Below are 14,599 nucleotides of genomic sequence, written 5' to 3'. Positions count from 1 at the left end.
TTATTTTCTAGTCAATGACTAGAATTTTTTTTGTGAGACCTTTTTTTCAGTAGACTCCAGTTAGTTGATTTCTGTCATAGGTGAATGGGAATTTTTCTCCTGAATGAAAGTGAAGTTTTTCACCAAACTCTGCCAAATCAAGTATAAAACAAGTGGAAATACATACCAATTAAATAATAGTTAAGATTAGGCACATTGCTTATTATTTAGCATGCCATGGGAATGCATACAATCTTGTAATGGCCAGAGATGGAAGCTGGCTGCCTACTAATTTCCAGAAAGTTAGAGGTAAAAGGGTGCCACCTTTGAGGAATGAAATGGCATTACAGAATTTATTTGTATAAAATTTTTAATTAATTTGTGTAATAGCAAAATTGATTATTATAATATCAGCACATATCCCATTTGTGATATTGTTGTCAAGGCAAAAATTTTTGTTCTTTCTTTCTAATATATTTTAGTAATTTGTATAAATGCATAAAAATAATTTCTATATATGTAATATTCTACTGATTTTATTGCATAAATTTGCTATAGTATAACATACCATTGCATTGTTGTTCACAAAAATAGAAATTTTATTTTTCCACATAGTATCTGTCTGGGAAGGCAAAAAAAAAAAAAAAAAATGCCTTGTCACTTCTTATTCTCTTCAAAACTGCATCCCTCAAATATGGAGATCAACAACTAAAGTAATTTTTGACAGTTAGTTGTGAAATTGCAGAAATTAACATGTGTAAACCAATAACCCTAATTACTCAGGATTTCTGTGATCAGCTAAGCTCACTGTGAAGAATTTCTTTGGTGTTGTGTGGCTTTGGCTCCCCTTTAGTTTATTCATATGCTATCTTTTTAAGATCAGTTAGAGACATTTATTTATCATTATTGAATGCCTCATATGAACCCTCAAGGAGTGTACTTGAATACTATGATAGTACTATATGATTAAATTTGAATTATTACTAACTTCTTATTAACAGTTTTCTTCTAGATTAGTCTGTTTTTTGTCAGGATCCTGCTATTGTGAGATGTTATATGTCAGTCTTCTAATGCACTTCTAACTGCATCAATCCATCTAAATCTTGGTCATCCCCTGGGTCTTTTCTCTGCTATTCCGGTATCAAACACCTGATTTGCTAGTGTTTCTTCTCTTCCACTTTATTTAAGTGATCATACCATGCTCTTCTTGAATACTATGAACTGCCTGAAATAACTAAGGATGTTTTGACAAGCTTACAATAATCTCCTCCTGCCATCATAAAGTTGAGATGACAATTTAAAAGAGCCTGACCTTGAATACAGCATTCACATTTCACAGAAATGCAGCAGATTACTTTAGTATAGGTATTTGGCATTTAAAACAACAAAAAAAATGAATTATATCAATTTTCAAATTATTTGAACTATTATATTAATAGTTCAAAACAGCTGTCAGGCCAGTGAAACTATTATCAAATGGACTAATTAAAAGGCGAATATGGACGCTTGAGCAAGACCCATATAGTCCAAGCGAAGGCAACTTGGGGATGCCGAGGGTTGTATTCTCGTAAGCTCTCAGGTCAACTTACAAAACTTTCATAGTTTCTACAAACATTCAGCTTTGAAATAATGTTGGATTTAATATCCACTCTGCCTAGTTAATTATATCTATTCAAAAATTGTCTACCAACAGCATAACTACAGATTTTTCTCACTTCTTCATGGATTCCATAGAATTATTGGGCAACCCTCTGCTTACATGAATGACTGCACAAACTTCTTGTTTGTTTAAGTTAGTAACCTATTCTTCCAATGACCATGCACAGTCTAAAGAGAACGCTGCTCTTGAAAAAAATAATTTGAGTCACCTAAATATGTGTGTGTGTGTTTTATGTTTATATCAGTCTGAAACTGAAAGGGTTTTAAAATTTCTAGTAGTGTGTGTGTATGTCAAAGCTTCATAGGTATAATACCATGTGAAAACAAAGCATTACACCCTTAAAGAGAAAATTATAACCTGTCACTGAGAGTAGGAGAGGAAGAGGAACACAAGTTTCTAGAAAGGAACACTGTTTCCTCTTTATGGGACTGGTCAGTTCATCATGGTGTGTCTTTATAAATCAAAGACTCCCACAATGAGTCCTTGGAAAGGATTCATTGTGGGAGTCTCAATGAAAAGATATGAGTTGACACTTTCCAATTAAAAAGTAGTCCTTCCAACATTTCTTCCAGCTGTTGGGGAAAGAGGAAGTAGAACTTTAAGATCTGATAATGTAAAGGAAACAGATTCTACTTACTTTGCTCACTAAAAACCCAGTTTCTAGCACTTTGCACCTTAGCTGAGCTCATGATCTCCTCATTTGTTCCACATACCATGCTTTAATTATTTAAAGTTTTGATTCATTCACTTTAAATTCCTCTTAAATAATTCTTTTCTTTTATTAATTTATAAAAGAAACTTGACTAATAATTTCCTAGATATTAATTTATTTTCAAGGATATGTTTATATATATACTTTCACCACACACACACACACACACACACACACACACACACACACACACACACACAAACAAACAAACACACACATATATATATATATAGTGTCCATGTAGCCCTGTTTAATCATGGTGCTATGCTACCTGAAGAAAGATCATAATAAATTAGGTTCTTCTTAGTGGAACTTTTTAGGATTTTGCTACTTCTTGAGTTAGTCAATCTTTGATACAGGCACGTAGGATTTTTCCCTACCACAAATTTGTGTGGGGAAAAGATTAAAAGATACTATTAAAGAAGATGAAGTCTTGGTCACAACAGATACCCCATCTAATGTGTGAAGAAGAAGAAGAAGAAGACAAATTTGTGTGTTTAATCCTACAACTTAAGAAAAATCCACCATAGAACTCATACTACTTCAGACAGTAATACTTAAAAAGTTAGTTACAGCTAAAACAGCTTTGTTCCCTTGGGGAATGAAAGACATTAGAGGTTTTTTTTTTTTTTTTAATAAACTGCTTGGATGATATCAGTATGCAGAAGACAGCAATATCCAATAAGTGGTTTTTAATCCCATCCCTATCAATGCAGTTTTGACCTTTTCCTTGAAGAAGGTGCAGAGGCAGATAACAAAAATAATATTGAGGACTGCACAATGTTAGTTATGAGGATAGACTGGGGCTTTGTCTTCTACCTACCAACTACAGTTTGGTTGGTATAAGACAAAGGAGTGATATGGCTGAGACATTTAAACTGTTGAGAAGTCTTTACAGGATTGATGCTGGGGAGGTGTTTCATATAGTAGGACAGGGGAATGGAACAAGAACAAGAGGCTATCCCAAGAATTTGCAAAAGGAGAGATGGTCAACAAGAAGGTAGAAGTGTCTTTTTTTTGCATGGAGAGCCAGGGAATGCACTATTTGATAGGGTGATTAACATGCAGATAGTAAATGGTTTTAGGATCGTATAATAAACTTTGCGTTGTCTAAGATGAGCAGTCCCATGATGAGTCTTGTTACTCCACAGAGGTTGCAAGATTCATCATGGGCAACATTATTATTATTCTTGTTTACCAATCTACAAAGGTCCTTAACCCTTTGAGCAGTAAAGTAGTATATATATGTTCACTTTCCTCAAGCAGTGTTCTGTAGAATAGTGCTGTGCTGTAACCAATATGAAGATGTCCTGCAAGAGTTTTAAAACAACCAAATTACATGATAACCACAATAATAAACTTTAATGAAAGTACAAATATTTCATACTGAAAATAACAGTACATCATTATGGAAACAACAAGCAAATCAAAGAACAGGAATACAAGGTGCACACAACAATCAGAGTACCAATTAAAAACTGTTGCCACACTAGAAATTATTATTAATAAATAATATTATTTTTGATGTTTACATAAAACAAGAATTCTCATTTAATTTTCTGTATGTACTGTTATTTATTATCAGAACGAAATGTTTGTACTTTCATTAAAGTTTATTACTATGGTTATCATGTAATTTTATTGTTTTATAGTTATGCCCAAGTTATCTTTAAAGATTATTTTTTTATGTGGTTCCTGCCCATGAAAAGTTATTAGTAAACCTATAGTACTTTTGTCTTTTTTTTTTTTTTTTTTTTTTTTTTTTTTTTTTGATGGTACAACATGACAAAATTTCATGCCGGCTGGGGCGTCGCCCGGTTAAACAAGGCCCCCGTTGTTTTCGCCAGGGGAACCAGGGCGAACAGCGAAAAGTCAGCTACTGGAACAAATCTGAAAACAAACCCCAACTCAACATCACCAGAGTTAAAGATCGGTACTATCAACGTAAGAAGCCTGAATGGCAAAGAAATGGAGCTAGCTGAGGAATTAGATAAGTACCAGATCGACATAATAGGGGTGACTGAAACAAAAAAGACCAAAACTGGTGAGATCTTTCTGAGCAATAAATACAAAATGTTATATTCAGGCAATAACAATCAAGGAAAAGAAGGAGTAGCCATAGTATTCAACACAAAATACGAGGCTAATCTTCTTGAATGGCAGTCAGTCTCAAGTAGAGTAATGTGGGCAAATATGAGAATGGGGAACTGGACAATGAGACTTATTTGTGCCTATGGTCCCACAGAAGGTTCTACTAAGGTAGAAGTGGAGGAATTTTTTGAGGCTTTAGAAAAAGCAACTGACACAATGAAAAAGGAAAAGTTGGTCCTTGTTGGGGATCTAAATAGTAGAGTAGGAAATGATTGTGAGACATACAAAAATATTTTGGGAAAATTTGGAGAAAAGAGCAAAGCTAATAATAATGGCAAATATCTGTTGGATTTCTGCTCAGGACATGGACTGGTTATTACTAACACCATGTTCCAACATAAAAATGTGCACAAATTCACATGGAGAGAAGAGGCTAGGAATAAGAAAAGTCTCATTGACTATGTTATTGTTGATAGTGATGTTTTCTCCCTGGTGCAGGACACCAGAGTGTACAGAGGATTTGAAATTGGAAGTGATCACTATTTAGTCTTGAGCAGGATAAAATTGAATTTCATATTGAAAAGAATAACATGTAAGAAAGTTTTAAAGCGAATAAAAGTTGAGCAGCTCTCAGATGTAAACTGTAGACTAAAATACAGAAAGATTATTGAAAAGAAAATGAAAGAGTTTGAGAACAGGAATCAAACCTTGGAGATTCAGTGGCAAACTCTGAAGGAAACATTGATTGATACTGCCAGAGAGGCATGTGGTGAGGTTGTGTGCAAAGATAAAAAAATCAGAACTCCCTGGTGGACACAGGAAGTTAAAGAGGCAGTGAAGGAAAAGAAGAAAGCATATCAAAAGTTCCTGGCAAATAAGTCAGCTTTTACTCTTACAGAATACAGAGACAAATGTAAGAAAGCTAAACAGTGTGTAAAACTAGCTAAACAAAAGTCATGGGAGGACTTTGGCAAGAATATAGAAAATAAATATCAAGAAGGTGGCAAAATATTCTGGAGGTTGTTGAAGAAGCTTAGGAATGGAGGAAAGAGTGCTGTAAAAGGAATTAGAGATGATAAAGGTGAAATGAAAACAGGAGAAAAAGATATCCTTGAAGTATGGAGTAATTACTTTGAAAAACTGCTAAATGAAACAAGCAGTGATGACAGCACAGTGATAAAAAACACTGACCAGGCATGCAGTCAGGAATACATATCTATACTTGAAGTAGAAAAAGCCATCAAAGGCTTGAAATGTGGAAAGGCAGCAGGAGTAGATGATATTCGACCAGAAATGCTGAAGTATGGTGGTATAAGAGTCTTACAGTGGCTGCACTGCATAGTTCAGAAAGCCTGGACAGAGGGACGAATTCCCGATGATTGGTGTAGAGCTCTCATAGTACCCATATATAAAAAGGGAAATAAAACTGAATGTGAGAATTACAGAGGTATTTCCCTACTGAGTGTTCCTGGCAAGATCTATGCAAGTATACTTGAGAAACGGTTGAGAAGAATTGTGGAAGAAAAGCTTGGTGGAGAACAAGCTGGATTCAGGCCAAATAGAGGCTGTCAGGATCAGATCTTCACTTTACGACAAATAGTCGAGAAAGCATGGGAATATAACAAAGATCTGTATTTAAGTTTTGTCGATTTGGAAAAGGCATATGACAAGGTGCCAAGAGAGAAGCTATTCAATACGCTGCAGTTATATGGTGTCAATGGGGCATTATATGAAGCAATACTTAGTCTTTATTTGAGTTGTGAGTCAGCAGTTAGAATTGAAGGAAGTACAGGAAGATGGTTTAATGTTAAATCTGGTGTGAGACAAGGATGTACATTATCCCCTCTGTTATTCATTATCTATATGGATCACATTATGAAGGAATGTGGTATTAAACCTGATATCAAAATTGGAGATGTTAATGTCAGCTCTTTGCTTTATGCGGATGATGTTATACTTCTAAATAAATCCGCTACAAGTCTGCAAGATTCTCTGACTAAATTGAATAGCTGTTGTAATAGATATGGTATGAAGGTCAGCAATAAAAAGACAAAGACAATGAAAATAGGCAGAATCATTGAAAATGTCAACTGTGTTGTGAATGGAGAACCTGTGGAACAAGTAAAACATTTCAGCTACTTGGGCACAATTTTTACTGAAGATGGTAAACTAAATATAGAAATAGACAACAGAATCAGCAAAGCTGGTATCGTGGGAAGTCAATTGAATAAATTCATATGGAATAAGAAAGAAATTAGTCGGAACACTAAATTAGCTGTATACAAGACTGTGTTCAAACCAATTTTAACTTATGGATCTGAGAGCTGGGTCAGAAGTAAAACACTTGACCAAAGACTAGAGACCGCAGATATGAGAGTCCTGAGAAAGATTAGAGGCGTGAACAGATGGCATCAATGGCAATATCATATTAAAAATGAGGATATTAGGAAAGAACTTGACATTGTCAGCATCCAGGAATGCGTTAGCAGAGCTAATCTCAGATGGTATGGTCACTTAAATAGAATGGGAGAGGAAAGATTAGCAAAACAAGTGTTCTCTGCCAGGTTGGCAGGAAAACGACCCAGAGGAAGACCAAGATATAGGTGGATTGATACGGTACAAAGTGCCTTAGACGATAGAAATATAAGATCTGATAATGTTGGAGTCTTGACAAGTAACAGACTGATTTGGAGGAAAATTGTAGATAGGAAGTTAGTAATGATGTAATTTTTTCATGTAGTACTGTCATATCCTGTACACCCCTTGAGGGTACATGGCAGGAATTTGATGATGATGATAGTACTTTTGTACTGTAAGTGGTCCCCCCCCCCACTTTCATCAATTTTATATATTTTTGTAGCTTTTTTTTTTCTATTTTTTTTACATAGTCTAGAAACCCTGCCCTAGAGATCAAACAGAACATTTTCAAGCCACTTCAGGCCTCCAATAAGCAGGGAGGTAGTCTCACACTGGACAATGAAATACATCTCCCACCTAAAGACAATCACAAACATCCAAGCCTATGACAGGATTCAAACTCACAATCTGTTGGTTGGAGAGTGGGTATGCTAACCACTCAGCCAACCAGGCTGGCATTAGACTGCAAGAGTTTTAAAAAAATAATATAAAAATCATATCCAGTTTACACTAAAGTTGATTATGAGACATATTCTCATAACTATAAATATCCTCAATGTGTGTTTGGATATAATCATATTCCCACATAGCAAGGATATTATTTTCCCACTGATAGGACTCACTGTGAGAGGATCACATCAACCAATTTTCACACATCCATCATACTTCTCTTCACACACATTCAATCTAAAAATCCTTGATAACATATGCTTATTCAGCTTCCAGTGTTGAGCCCTTATTCCCAACATGTATTTAAAAATTTCTTGTATATCTAATTCTATAAAAGCCATTTAAGTAATTTATGTGGTTCTATCATATCCTCTCTTTTCCACCATATCAGCTAAAATTTTGCAACCCACAAAGCTTTGATTTATTCACCATTTTGAGACTGGAGTCTCCCATACAGAAAGAATCCAGTCTCAAAACCACAATATGGCCTCGAAAGTGACCCTGCACACCATTACATAGATTCCCCTCCAGAAATGGCCAGGCAGTATAGTTGTCAGTGATATTATGCACCATTTGATTAGGAAGCCTCCCCTCCTTAAAGAAGCATTACCATCTGGTTCTGTCCCGTACACTAACTGTGGCCATCCTGCAGAATTGGTTTACTGCTATAACCTCAAAAATGGGGGAGGTACTGGATTCCTGCAGTATGTTTGGCATGCCCTCTAAGGGTGTCACTCATGCTACCTGTTGAAGGTTGGGGTAAGAGAGAAAAACTTGCAACTCTTGCTCTGGGAACCAAACATAAAGGTAACCATTTCAGGTCCCCAATAAGTAATTTGGTGGTATTTCACCTGGAGATGAAAGTCATCTACCACCTAGAACTAGTTGACATCTACTCTAATTAGGAAGGGAATAATCGCTGTCACCAAATCTCCTTTAGTAGAAACAGGCCACACCACGAGAAGGCAGGATTGACTTGACCAGGAGAGGCTGTGTATTGCACATCACTGACCCAATTCATTGGCATTCTGTTGCTTAGATTTGGTATCCTGGTTTCATCTCGATGAGGGAGTGGTGGTGATGATTCAGAAGCAGATCACCAAGATAGGGACAAGTTTTCTCGTTTTAGGAAATTTTTTTTAAATATATTTCTCCCACACACTAAAGGCAGAAGAGCCTATAGCAAACAAATGCCATCTGTGGGTAAATGAAAACATGCAAGATTTAATAAATAATTATTTAATTATTAATTGCAATATTTTATCAAAGTTATATTGACATCATCAGGGGAACCATACACTAGCATAGATAATGCATTCAAGCACTACATCAGTAAGTGAGACTATGAAAAGAGAAAAACACAGAGGCCTACAGTCTTAAACAGTGCCACCATTGACTGTGTGTTCCTGGCTGTTGGGCTTATTGCCTCTGGATGAGTTTTCCAGATGAGGTTTGAAGGTGGTCCCAAGACTGTATTTCTTTGGGATCTGCACCTTCTTAAAAATCTTAGACTGTAGGGCTCCCTCTGTTTGTTCAAGAGATTATTTTCTCCCACTGCATGTTTCTCTTTTATCTTTTTCTCTTCAATTTTTGCAACATTAAACATGAAACTTAGTCTAAATAGGTATAATGTCTCTGCAGTTAAATTAAAAAAGAAACCCTCCCTCCAAAATTCCAAAAAAAAAGTTAAACTCAGAAATCACACAAAAAATCTTTAGTATTCAATTCAATATCAACATCTGTGGCATCAACTTTATTGTTAATTAATGTTTTATTTCTGGCTGAACCTCAAATTTCTATTAAATCAACCACAACTCATCTTGTCCAAATTGCATCCTATATAACTCCTTTTGCCATAAGGGAGGTATTTGTACTTTGGTGCATTCTGATATTCCTTTCCAAAGAAATATCACCTCACGTGCTCTGGCATTACAACAATCTAAGTGGGAGGACTTGTATGACCTTTACTCCTTCTTTCCACGGTCAGACTACTGATTTCATTCCTCAGATCCAGATACCTGTTGTGATCTGGTTACAGAAATAATCCATATTGGAATTGAAACTTTCACTCTGTTCAAATTAACAAACGCATATCTAAACCATGGATCTCCAAAAAAAGCACACAGCATTTTACAAGTGGTTTGAGACCAAAATGCCAGCTTCATTCACAGTTGCCTGCAACTCTTGTAAAACCAGCATTAAAAGGTCAAAGTCTAAATTCAACAAGGATAAAACTCACTGGCAGTGCACCTTCTGATCTCTCACCAAAACTGTTGGGTACAATTTTTATCCATCTGTGCTACCTATCTCACCCTAATGATAGCATTGTAATGTCACCTAAAAACAAGGCTGATATCTTGGCTTCATTCTTCTCTTCCAATTCCAACATAGATGACCATGGCAAATTACCTCCTTCCTTGCCTAGAACATTGCATCTAATGTCTCCCGTAACCTTCTGATAGAAAGATATCAGAAGAATCTTGGATACCACAAAGGCAGCCAGTCCTGATGGAATTCCACCCATTGTGTTCAAGAGATGTGCTCCTGAACTAACACTTGTTCTCAACCATCTATTCACTAAAGTGTACTCACCTGCTATTCAGCAAATGGAAAGCCCAATTCCCAAAAAAGGAGATAAATGTTTAACATCAAGCTATCAACCTATTGCTCTTACATCAATTTTGTCTAAAGTAATGGAGAAGGTTGTCAACAGTCAACTTATTCAACACTTTAAGAACTGCTATCTAATTAGTGACCACCAGTATGGATTTTGTTACTAACATCCACAGGAGATTTGGCTTACATCACGCACCTTTGAACCAATCCCATGCAAAGGTTCAGAGAAGCCTGTGCCATTGCTCTTGACATCTCCAAAGCTTTTGATAAGGTCTGGAATTTTCAAGGAATCAAGGAATTTTCAACAAGTTACCATCATTTGGACTGCCTTCGTCGTTATGTAAATGGTTACCAGTTTTCTCTCAGATCAATCCTTCTGTACAATGGTGGATAGTGTTCTCTCCTCAGACCTTCCTGTCAATGCGAGTATCCCTCAGGGCTCTGTCACTTCACCCACCCTCTTCCTGATTTATATGAACAACCTGCTTTCTTGACTGCAAATTCTATTCATAGTTTTACTGTTGATAGCACACTTCACTCGTCCTACTCATATTACAAGCCTTGCAGTGCTCAAACATCTCAAGCTTCAAGATCATCTGTATGCAATAAGTGTCCTAAATATTGATCTCCATGGTATCTTTGATTGGGGTGAAAGCAACCTAATCAACTGCAATGATTCCAGAACCCATTTTTGCTTGTTTTCCCATAAAAAAAGACCTCAGATCTTCTCCACTTACTTTTGATAATGCTCAGCTCAACAGTCAAGACCAATCTCTCTTCTTGGACTGATTCTTACTCCAAACCTTTCCTGGCACAACCATATTACTTCTACAGCATCATCAGCTTCCCAAAAAACTTTGCATCTTTTTCTGCTGAAGATGGTACTTCTCCGTATAAATCCAAAATCTGACCAACATTGGAATGCTGCTCTCATGTATGGAGTGGCATACCTAAGACCTCCCTAAAAATTCTTGATGCCATTCAGAAAAGGGCAGTCCAGTTGATAAATAGCACCTTTAACAGACTCTCTTCAGTCACTTTCACATAGATGAGTTTCTGCATTCTGTCTCTTCTACAGATATTTGAATGGCTAATATTCAGTAGAACTAGCATCCATTATGCCTCCCATTCTTGCCAGATTTATAGTAACTTAAGCAACAGTTGCTTGACATCGCTTCACAGTCAAATTGCATACACACCGAACTTGCTACTCCCAGTCATCTTCATTCCATCCACCTCAATTCTGTGGAACGGCCTCATTTGTGAAGTATTTCAAAAGGACTGCAACCTCCAGCAATCAAAGAAGTATATCAACAGATTACCTTGCTCCTGACTCCAGCCCACACATGGCATTTATTTGTTATAGGCTATTCTGTCTTTCGTGTAAGGGCAAAATAAAAATATAAAAAAAGTATCAAGGTCTTATAAAGAGGAACAACTTTCTTATCTCTGTGTCACTTGTCTTGAGGTCAATTTCTATTTAGGATGCAAGAAAGTTTTATAAGAGTAGAATAAGGGATTTTTTTTTTTGTTGATAGTGGGGAGGGGTAAAAACACTGCATATAACAGCTTTGGCATTAGTATATTGCACTATATTCTGTGAGTTTAATTTGCACCTCTTATTATTATTAACATCTCTCCATGGAGTCAAAGGACTCATTGCAGGAGATCTGCACTCTCTCATGCAAAAAGATTATTGAACCATGCCTTAAACCCATTCATAGTTTCTGCACTCTCCACACTTTCAGGTAATGTATTCTACTCACTAATCACTTTCCACACAAAGAACCTACTTTTTACTCCCCTGCTCAAACCTTCCAGGATGGCTTCTAGTTCTACCTTTACCTCCCTCTACTCTACGAAAAATCTCTACATTAATTGGTAATCCCTCACCAACATATATGTCCCCTCTTATTTCACAAGGCTCTTCAAGTTGCATTCCCTCAATCTCTCCTCATATCTGGCATTCCATAGACTTGACCCTGACTTAGTAAACCTTCTCTGGACCCTCTTCATCCCCTTGAAAACCAAATGATCAAATCTGCACACAGTAGTTCATATGTTACCTGATCAAAACCTTATACAAGGGAACTGTAACATCTTCAGAGCACAAAGCAGCATGTTATAGTTCACACACAGCAGTGAGCAAGTGAAACAATTCAAATTATAACTGATAAAAGATCTAAAATCATAATTTGGCAACTTCTAATGTGGAAAAAAAAAAAGAGAGAAGAAGAGGTATTACAGTCATGTGGGAGCTGATCTTAAGATGACAATCTCCTAAATTATTGGCAAATTAATGCAACCATACTTGTTCAGGTTAGAAGAATTCTTCATAGCCATGCCTGACTCTTAAAATAATCTTTCTGAACCTATAATGACTTCTGAATAACACATTGGTTTTCTTGCATGTAATCCTTTGTGAAGGGGATGTTAGATCCAATGCATGGTCTGCCAGTTACATATTTTGTTCTGTTTGTTTGTTTCTATCTTGCACCATCTCCCACAGTCCTGCTCAAGTTATTGCCATGAGCATTATCCCTATCTTTCACATGCCTCTGAATCATCACTACCACTTCCTCATCAAGACAAAACTAGGCTACCAAGTCCCTCATCGTAGTTTGTCTTCCCTGAAAATATATCTCTTTATATTTTATCTCTATGATTGCATCATTTTCTTTTCTGCTAAATCTTACTAATGTTGTCAGAATCTGAGAGTTGGGTTAAATATAAAATGGTTGATCAGTGAGAACCACTGATATGAGAGTTATAGGGAAAATTAGGAGAATTGAAACAGATGGCATCACTGCCTTAGTCAAATTAAAAACAAAAATATCAGAAAACTTTCTTTGTTTATGCTTTCTTAAATAGTCAAGAATGCATGGGATAGTCACTTAAATAGAAGGGAAGGTAAAAAATTAACAAAAAAAGTGTTTTAAACTAAACTTGCAGGAAAAAAAGATTCCAAGAAAGATATAGGTTTGCAGACAATTAAGTGTGCTTTAGAAGTCAGAAATGTAAGTTGGTCAAATTAGAAACAGGACAAATAAAAGACCAATCTAGAAGAAATTAATAAAAAACTAGTCATGAACTATTAATTGTGTTGGACTATCATAATACTGATACACCCTTTACAGTATTACACTATAATATAACAATGGCAATAGTACCTATGTAATTTTAATAGTCCATGGCAGAGATTTTAGGTATTGCTGTATAGGTGTTCCTGAAGGTTTTGCAGTAAAGAGTAAGGTAATCAGTTAATATTCTTGAAAAGATGGAGGTTGTAATCCTTGAGATATACTTCATGGGGAAGGCTGTTCCACAGAAGTGAGATAGATAAGAGGATTGGGAATAACAAGTTTGGTGGATCTGCAGTTCAGCTGTAAAAGGATGTTGGGCAGCTGTTGCTTGTGTTCCTGTAGGTTTTGCAGAAATGGGGGGGGAATAGGATAGTTCTGCCAAATAGTGGCCATGGAAAGATTTAGAGAGGAGACATAATGCGGGATGGCAGTTTGAGACAGTGGCCAAAGGGAATAAGAGAGGGGTCATCAGTCAACTGAACTGCATCAAGAAATTTTAGAGGTCTTAGATGCACCATTCCAAATGTTAGAGCAGAGAGAAACAACATCTTGAGTGAACAGCTGAAGATGCTATAAAAGTGATGCAAATTATGTCAGGAATGACTAGGAGCAAGAGTCAGTTCAAGAAGAGTGAGATTGGGTCTTAACTGTTAAGTTCAGCATTATCAAAAGTAAGTGGAAAAGAACTGAGTGGTGACTAAGTTATTGTTGTCCTATTGCAGGATGGTGTGAAGATCAGAAGAAATGCCAACTTTAATAGAGTACTTATCATATGATGATCTTGAAGCTTGAGATGTTTTAGAACTACAAAGTTTATCATATGAACAGGATAAGTGGATAGGGCTATCATTAGCAAAACTGTTGCTAGAGTTTCAGGTCAGCGAGAGCAGATCATATATAAGGAAGAGGGTTGGTGAAATAACAGAGCCTCCAGGAACACCTGCATTACAAGGACAATCTGAGGAAAAACACCTTCCACCATTACACATAATGACCTGGCAATCCAAAGGGAGGAAAACAGATCATAAGATGTTAAATTGTTGAGAAGTCCCTGATACTAGACACTAGCTATATGCAATCCTGTCTCCAATGTAATAGGGTGGAAGACAGTTGAGTATAATATAGTATTATACTCAGCTGACATATAGTATACAGATCATAAAGAATAAGTGTTAATTTAGGAGCACATCTCTTGAGGACAAATGGTGGAATCCATCAGAACCAGAAGCTTTTTTTGTTCACAATTTTTCTGATATCTTTCTGCAGAAGGTTACAAAAGGCGTGCAAATGTTCCTGGTAAGGTGATTTGCTTTCTTCATCTATATATGAGCTGGATTAGAGGAATGATGACAGGAGTTGCAATACTACCAT

The 14,599-nt window shown here is 36.3% G+C and overlaps 1 protein-coding gene across 1 annotated transcript in view; it reads right to left on the bottom strand.

The window, feature by feature from the left end:
- Nucleotides 1–14,599, bottom strand: part of LOC150103527 (low-density lipoprotein receptor class A domain-containing protein 4-like) — a 282,835-nt gene that overhangs the window by 1,472 nt on the left and 266,764 nt on the right. The window lies entirely within an intron of this gene.

This window comes from Typopeltis vanoorti, chromosome 9, assembly GCF_054136105.1.
Source record: "Typopeltis vanoorti isolate ZY-2024b chromosome 9, IOZ_Tvanoo_1.0, whole genome shotgun sequence".
Classification (NCBI taxonomy): domain Eukaryota; kingdom Metazoa; phylum Arthropoda; class Arachnida; order Uropygi; family Thelyphonidae; genus Typopeltis; species Typopeltis vanoorti.
This window is presented reverse-complemented; position numbering and strand designations above follow the sequence as displayed.